The following is an 8,131-nucleotide window of genomic DNA, read 5'->3' as shown; positions in this document are numbered from 1 at the left end:
CCTAAGGTAGATGAACATAAGAGGTACAGAGCCACCATATAGTAAAAACACAGAAACAATGTATAGAAACACAAGCCCAAAGATACCATCTTTAAAATAACACTACATACACAAATACAACATGCAAATAAATGGCGCATAACACAGCATACACAGATTCAAAGGAATCCCAGATTGAGGCAAGGATCATGGTTCCAATTAGATAAGTTCCCTATCCACCAACACCAGCCTCAAAAGCAGACATTTCACCATCAAGACTCTTAGGCAGTGGGGAATGGAGACCACTTGTCAACAACCCCCTGCCCCCTTCCCCTCCCCTCAATCCCCACTTCACCTAAGACCAGATACCCCTGTGAGGTCAGGGAATGTGTGTGTTTATGGGCGTGGCCAATGGGCAGCGCTCCCCATCCCCCACCCCTACCAGAGCCTTCTGTCTTCAGTGTTATTTCTCACCCTTGACCCTCTCTCTTCAAACCTTGGGGTATGGTCTCTCCAGTTCAAAGTCCCAGAAGCCCCCACCCCACTTTCCCTGGCTGAAGTTCAGGAGCCCTCTCACCTCCTTCCTCACTTCCTTCCACCTCTTTAGTCCTGCTGCCCCTTCTCCTTTACTGCCCTATTTTGAGTCTCCAGCCAAGGCAGAATCCTGCAGTTGTAAGCACCTGATTCTGCTCTGCCTGAGTCTGGAAAGCTGGGAGCAGGCCCATCTGGAAGGGTCTCTCAACCCCAGAGAGCAAATCTTTAAGTTCCTAACAGGGTCTGTGAGAGTGTGTTATTTATCCACATTCTCCAGGAGAACATGTGTCTCAAAGCCTGCCACAGTGATGACAGGTGCAGAGCATTCACATTGGCTTTGAAAGAGGGGGCAGGTGGCTTAGCCCTTCAGGATGCACAGGGCACAGGTTACAGATGATAGGGTTTTGCCAGATTCAAACCCCAGCTGTACCAACTACTGCAGGTGGGACACTAAGTGTGTCATTTCGACTATTATGTCTCAGTTTCCTCATCTGAAATAAGGTTGTTGGGGGAGTTAGAATTAATGCATGCAAAGTACCTGGCACCTGCTGGGTGGCACTAAGTGGTTGTTCTTTCTTAAAGTCATCATTTCCTACTGACTTTGTCAAGAAATATATGCATTGGGTGCCCCCTTCCCTATGTGTGTGGCTACAGGGAGACAAAAAACCCAAGTCTCACAGGGGATTCAGGTGTTGGTACAAGCAGGGGCTTGATGCAGTGAACTGGACTTGGAATTGGGGGATCCCCTTTTTCAAGCCCAGCTCTGCTTCTGAGCCAGTGTGGAATCTTGGGTAAGCTAGGATCCCTTTAGGCGACTTTTCCTGAATGTTCAAAGAAGGCAAATAATACTACTACATTTCACAAGGCTATTGCATAGATAAAGGTTAAAATAAGCTAATGAAGGAGCAAGTGCTTTGTAAACCAAAAAGTGATATGCAAAATGAGTTGTTGTTAGAAGATGACAAAATAGGAATTAAATGCCACAAGAAAGGTATAATACCAGTTCTTGTTCAAAGAAAGAAACTCTAAATTGAATTGAGGGGAGAGGATACGTTTCTTGGAAAAGATGGCATTTGAATAGGATGTGTAAATAGGGTGGCAGATATTCCAGGCGGAAGGAATGTACACACACGAGGCTGGGGCAGAGGAAATTGTGTTTGTGGGGCTGTAGTTCAGATGTGTGGAAGGTGATGTTGGAAAAGAAGGTGGAACTGAGTTTGACTTTCAGCCCATAGGCAAACCTGGACACCGAGCGTGGTTACAAAGCTGTGCCTGGCTTATTCTAGAGAAAGCCAGGGGAAGTCCTGAGTAGAGAAGTGCCATGATCTGAATTTGTTTCAGGAAAATTGATTTGGCAGAAGTAGACAGGAGGAGTTAATAGGGTGAACAGACAAGAGAAAGACAAATAACCCAAAAATTGTTTAAGGATATCAACAGGTAATTCACAGAAGAGGAAACCTCAGTGGCCAAAAATATGAAAAGACGTTCAACCTCACTAGTCATGGGAGAGATGCAAATGAAAAAAACTGTGATATACCATTGCACATTCACCAGACTGTTAAAGAGTAAGAAATTTGTGAGTATCAGGGAGAGTGAGGATGTAGTACTGGCGGAAAGTCAGACACTATTGATAGAGATATAAAATGGCACAGCTACTTTGGAGAACCATTTACAACATCTGATAAAGTTGAAGATGCTCATATCTAAAATTCAATGTTCCATTCAAATCACTGGGCATATAACTGTGGGAAAATTGGAAATTGATGAATTGCCTATCAATGGCCGTCCAGATAAATACATCGTAATATAGTCAAACAATGGAAGATACTGTAGTAGGAGTAAAAATAAACCAAAGCTATAAGCATCAACATAGATATAGTCTGGAAAAAAAAATCAGCATCCAGTTGCAGAATAAGTACATATAACATCACATGCAAAAAGTTTTTAAAACATTCAAAACTATGCTATGTATGTATTTATGGATACGATCAGGTAGGTAGTAGCAATATTCAAACATGCATGGGAATGAAAATGCTAAAATTAGAATAGTGGTCACCTTTGGAACACAGTAATGGGAACAAGATCAGAAAGGAGACACATGGAAGGTTTAGTTATATTTCTAATGTTTTATTTATTAAAAAAGAAAGATCAGAAGCAAATATGGCAAAATGTCAAGACTTGACAAAACAGTCCATAATTCTCTTTGATCTATCTCCTTCTCAAGTATCAAATTTTTTTCTTTATTTTTCCTCTTTGAAATATTTGGCAGTTTTAAGGAGGGGGAGAGGCAAGGACTTAGCAATGATGGGATGCTGCAGAGGAGCTTTTCTTATCAACCCTACCCTGCCAAATGTGCAGAGGCTGGTGCTTATAACTTACAGAATCCTCTCCTACCTGTTATTGATTGCATCTTCTTTTGAACCTTGCCACAGCTTGGTGAGACAGGCAGGGCAGGCAGCAGATCTGCTTTACAGAGGAGAAAATGAAGGCTTGGAGAGGTGATGCGATTTTCCCAAGGCCACTCACTATAAGGACTCAGCTGTGTCTTTGCACCCACCCATCAGAGGAGACAACGATAGGCCACAGATCCCTAAGAGAAGGTCTCCTACCTAGCAGTAAGCTGTCCTCCTTCTGTCTGCACTATTCTGTTTTTCTTTTTAAATTACAGACAATTTAGAAAATATAGAAAAGCACAAGGAAGGAAAATAAAAGCCACCTGTGATCTTCACTGCCTCACTTTTTTCAGTTTTTTTAATGTTTTTTTTAATAACATTAAAAATAAAATACATACAAAAAAGCAGTAAATTTTCAAGTACATTTAAAAAAGTAGTTATACAACAGATTTTAACGTTTGGTATTGGTTACAGTTCCACTTTCGTTTTTTCTTCTAGCTGCTCCAAGACTGTAGAGACCAAAAGAAATATTAATATATTGATTCAGCAGTTGTATTCATTTGTTAAATCCTGTCTTCTCAATTATATCCTTCCTTCTCTTTTCTTTTTTGTGAAAAATAACATATATACAAAGAAGCAATAAATTTCAAAGTACCTAGCAACAATTAGTTGTAGAACAGATTTCAGAGTTTGGTATGGGTTGCAACTCCACGATTTTAGATTTTTATTTCTAGCTGCTCTAAGATACTGGGGACTAAAAGAAATATCAGTATACTGATTCAGCATTCATACTCATTTGTTAATCCTGACCTTCTCTATATAACTCCACGGTCACCTTTGATCTTTCCCCCATTCTTTAGGAGTATTTGGTCTATGCCCATTCTAACTTTTTCATGTTGGAAGGAGCTGTCGATAATATGGGGTAGGGGGATGGAACTAGCTGATGTTCTGGAGAGGCTGGCCTCTCTGCATTTCGGGACTTATCTGGTCCAGGAACCCGTTTGGAGGTTGTAGGTTTCTGGAAAATTACTCTAGTGCATGGAACGTTTGTATAATCTTATATATTGCCCTAGGTGTTCTTTAGGATTGGCTGGAGTGGTTTTGGTTGGGGGTTGGCAAATTATGATAGTAGCAATGTCTAACTGAAGTTGCATAACAGTGACCTCTGAAGTAGCCTCTCAACTCTATTTAAACTCTCTCAGCCACTGATACCTTATTTGTTACACTTCTTTCCCCCCTTTTGAGGATGCACCGCCTCACTTTTAAAATTGACTTTACTGAGGTGCTATTTTCATGCAATTAATTCACCTATTTTCAATGTACAGTTACTATCTTATTTCAATAGAATATAACTTTAAGGAAATAGTTGTCCAAGTTCTAAACAAGTTAGCATATAGAAAGCACTCTACAAATCAGAAAATGCTTTTCACAAAAATTGAATAATTATTACTATAATAACATTTTTGGAAATAATTATGATACAAGTGTCCCCCCCCACACACACACACACACGCACACACCCTTGAAAGCAGGTGACCAGTTAGATGGGCCTGTGCTTCATTGCCTGTTTATGTGGGTCAGTTTATAAGTCCTCAGCATGGAGGTGCTGAGTTTTTTCAAATTATACTATGGTTGTTAACACCATTAAAAAAATTTTTTTAAAGCTGGTTGACAGGCCAATCTATGACTTATTGAAGTACATGTGGCCTTGGTTAGCAGCCAAGTCATAAACAGCTTTACCTGCGGCTTTTGTGGGGAAATGAGAGTCAAGTGCCTGCCCTCTGCTGTGCTGGGAGGTATAGAAAAGGGAACCTTCACCGCAATGAGGACACAGGAGACCCCATCGTCACCCCAACCTGATTGTGGGAAACCTGGCTAGGTCTTGTCCCTTCTCTGGATTTTAGTCTCCCCAGCTGTCAGAAATAAAGTAGTCCTTTATGCACACTTTCAACATTCAACAGCCAGTTAGGGAGACTTGCTTTGGGCAGGCATTGTACTAGGAGCGGAGGTCAAAAGATGAGTAAGACACAGCCTCTGGCATCAACAAGCATCCAATCTAGAGTTGGAGCTGTGGGGTTGGGGAGACAGACACATTAACAGATAATTGTGATAGTGCCTTAAGAGATGGGATCATGTTAAGAGCCATCAGCTCTGAACAAACGTGGATGATCTTTAAGGTCCTTTCTGATTCTAAATGTACTGGAGTTTATGAATTTAGTCTAAGCTTTGTTGCTCCCTCACTGGGTGACCTTGGATAAGTCACTTCTCAAATCTGGCTTCAGTCTCACTCACCGACCAAAATAGAAAGTTTAGCATGAGTGGTTCCCAATCTTTCTCCAAAACGATCTTATGTTGATTTGGCCCAACAAAAATTCACATATTATTTGATAGTTATTGTGGTTTCTCATTTTTATTAATGAGGTTCACATATTACAAATTAGAGCATTTGCTTGACATGATAAAAAATAGCGGGCTAATAAAAGGTAGAATAAAATAGAATACTAGCCCAAAACAAAGGCATTGGGTATTTTGTTAATATGTCCACTTTATAGCAGATACGTTCAGAGAGGATTAGAGACTGCTTTAAAGTTAACTCCATGTTAACAAACAGAGGAACCATCTTATTAGTAAACTCCAATCTTTTTGAGGCATCTTTTCGGGGATCAAGCTATCCACGCATTAATCCACGTGAAGTGGCTGGAGCAACCACCTCCAAGTTAGAACTAGAGGAGATATCTGAAAACTGGGCCCTGGGGCCATGTCCCTTGCTGGGCATTTTATTAAGGGAGACAAGATATAAATGCTCAAGAAATAATCAAAAGAAGTGAAAAAGAAGACAGTGGCTATAACATGGTCAATGGAATGATTTGACTAGTAATGGTGGAACTGAGATCTGGCATATTCAAAAGCCAGTGCTCTTCTCACTGTCCCACCCTGCCTCCCTTGCTGTGTGGTAGGAGAATAACAACAACAAGCACCCACGTGGACAGAGTGCATACCACATGCCAGGGACCACACAGTGTTTCATGCAGGCCATGCTTATCATTATCCCATTGTATACATGAGGAAACATGCAAGTGAGGCAGAGCTGGGCCATCAACCCAGGCAGTCTAGCTCCAGAGCTTTTAACCACCGCGCCCCTTCTGCCCCTGTGAATACTGCTATTTGGTCTTGTAGGTCCTTATGCAACTTCAAAAGTTCTAGATACATCATACAATGATATTTCATCTTACAACAATGCTTCATGTGTGAGTAGCCCTTTGGAGTTGATGCACGTAGATGAAGACGTGGAAGTTGAGGTTAAGCAATGGGCCCATGGACACACAGAGCTAGAAAGTATCAAGCCCGGGACTCAGGAGCAAATAATTCAAGCGGAGAGGACCTTTGCAAGTCAAAGCACCCAACCCCTCATTTTCAGATGGGGAAGCTGGGGTCAGGAAAGCAGGATAGGCTGCTGGAAGTCACACAGGAAATTAGCAGATTTAATCAAGATCTCTGCCTCTGAAGTATCTGAAACTGTTGATCTGTGTTCCAGTAGCCATGGTTGTTGAAGATGATTGTATAAAGATAGAACTTTTACAATGTGACTGTGAGATTGTGAAAACCTGTGTCTGATGCTTCTTTTGTCCAGGGTATGGACAGATGAGTAAAAAAATATATGGAATAAAATAAATAAATAATAGGGGGATAAGAGGTAAAATGAATTGGGTAAATTGAAATACTAGTGATCAATGAGAGGGAGGGGTAAAGAGTATGGTATATATGAGTTTTTTCTTTTTTCTTTTCAGTCCTTTTTCTGGAGTGATGCAAATGTTCTAAAAATGATCGTGGTGATGAATACACAACCAAGTGATGATATTGTGAGCCATTGATTGTACATCATGTATGGAATATATGTGTGTAAAGATTTTTCAATAAAAATATATTTTTAAGAAAAGATATCTGCCTCTTTGCCCAGAGATTTATGTCATGTTGTTTTTGTCAGATCTCCAGTTGTCCTCTTGAGGTTTTTTTTTTTTATTATTGTTAAGAAAGATCCCTTAAAAGTCCTCTGAGTGTTCTATGACATTCTCACGAATTTCAGAGGGAATCCTTGCCTGGGTCGGGGAAAGTCTCAATGATCTTCAGGACCTCTTTCAACTTGGAAAGGCTGTGAGCCTGCCACCTGAATTCTATGGCTAGCTAAAGAGGATCTTCACTCTGTTCTTAAAGAGAATCTTCACTCTGTTGCTTTCCCTGAAGATGCGTCTGGATCTGGTCTTTCTCTTTTGTTCATTCTGCAACCTGATCCTTGGTCCTGAATTGCAGCAATAGCTCCAGGAGGCTTAGCGAAGACCAGGCAGATCTGTGTCTTACAGTCACTTCCTCCAAGATTACAATTCAAGGCCCCATGTGCCTCCCATTCCAGACGAGCAAAAGCCGTCTGGGGTGGGGTTGTGTGGCTGGGGCCCAGCTTGTGTGGGAAATCCCCTGGGGTAGAAGCCTGTGAGCTGAGAGCTCTTCATTCCAGATGTGGTTCGGACCATCAGGGTCTGGAACCCACCAGTGAGGTTTCGACATGTTCCAGGGTATGTGTGTAAGGACTGGGGTGGGGATGTACTGGGAGAGAAGGGGAAGGGATCTAGAGCAGCCAACGCCCAGGACAGGGGCTCCTGGGAGTTGTATAGAGCTGGTGGGGATGATGGGCACAGCTTGTACAGACATCCAGCCAAAGAAGAGAGATGCAAAGGCAGTTAAACAAAAAATAAAAAAAATTTTAAAAAGGCACCTCTGACACTCACAGGAGGTACTACTCTGAGCCAAGCCCTTTTCCCACAGTCCCTAAGAACAGCTCACAGATCAAACCCCTCACGGCTCATCTCCTGAGCACCTACTGACACAAATGCAGGTCTCCTTACTCCTTAACCTCTGCGCCCCTATGCACACTCCTCAGCAAGCCCCTCCTTCAGCAGACCTCACCCATAGGTCTGCTTCTCATGATGTGACCTCTAAATGGCCAGAAGGACCCACAAAGGAATGGAATCTTGGGTGTGTTAAGGTGGATGGTGGCTTGAACTCAGTGGTGAGACACGAACCAGATTAGGCCTGGGTTTCAAGGATGCAAGCAGATTTTGAACACCAGCCTGGGCAGCTGGGTCTGTCTGCCATGATATCTCTCAGGCCTTGGTAAGAGCAGCTGTGCCAACATTTTACCCCCACAACATTTTCACAGCATCCAAAAAGGT

This window comes from Tamandua tetradactyla, chromosome 2 (assembly GCF_023851605.1).
Source record: "Tamandua tetradactyla isolate mTamTet1 chromosome 2, mTamTet1.pri, whole genome shotgun sequence".
Classification (NCBI taxonomy): domain Eukaryota; kingdom Metazoa; phylum Chordata; class Mammalia; order Pilosa; family Myrmecophagidae; genus Tamandua; species Tamandua tetradactyla.
The sequence above is the reverse complement of the archived record's forward strand: the minus strand, read 5'-3'. Positions refer to the sequence as shown.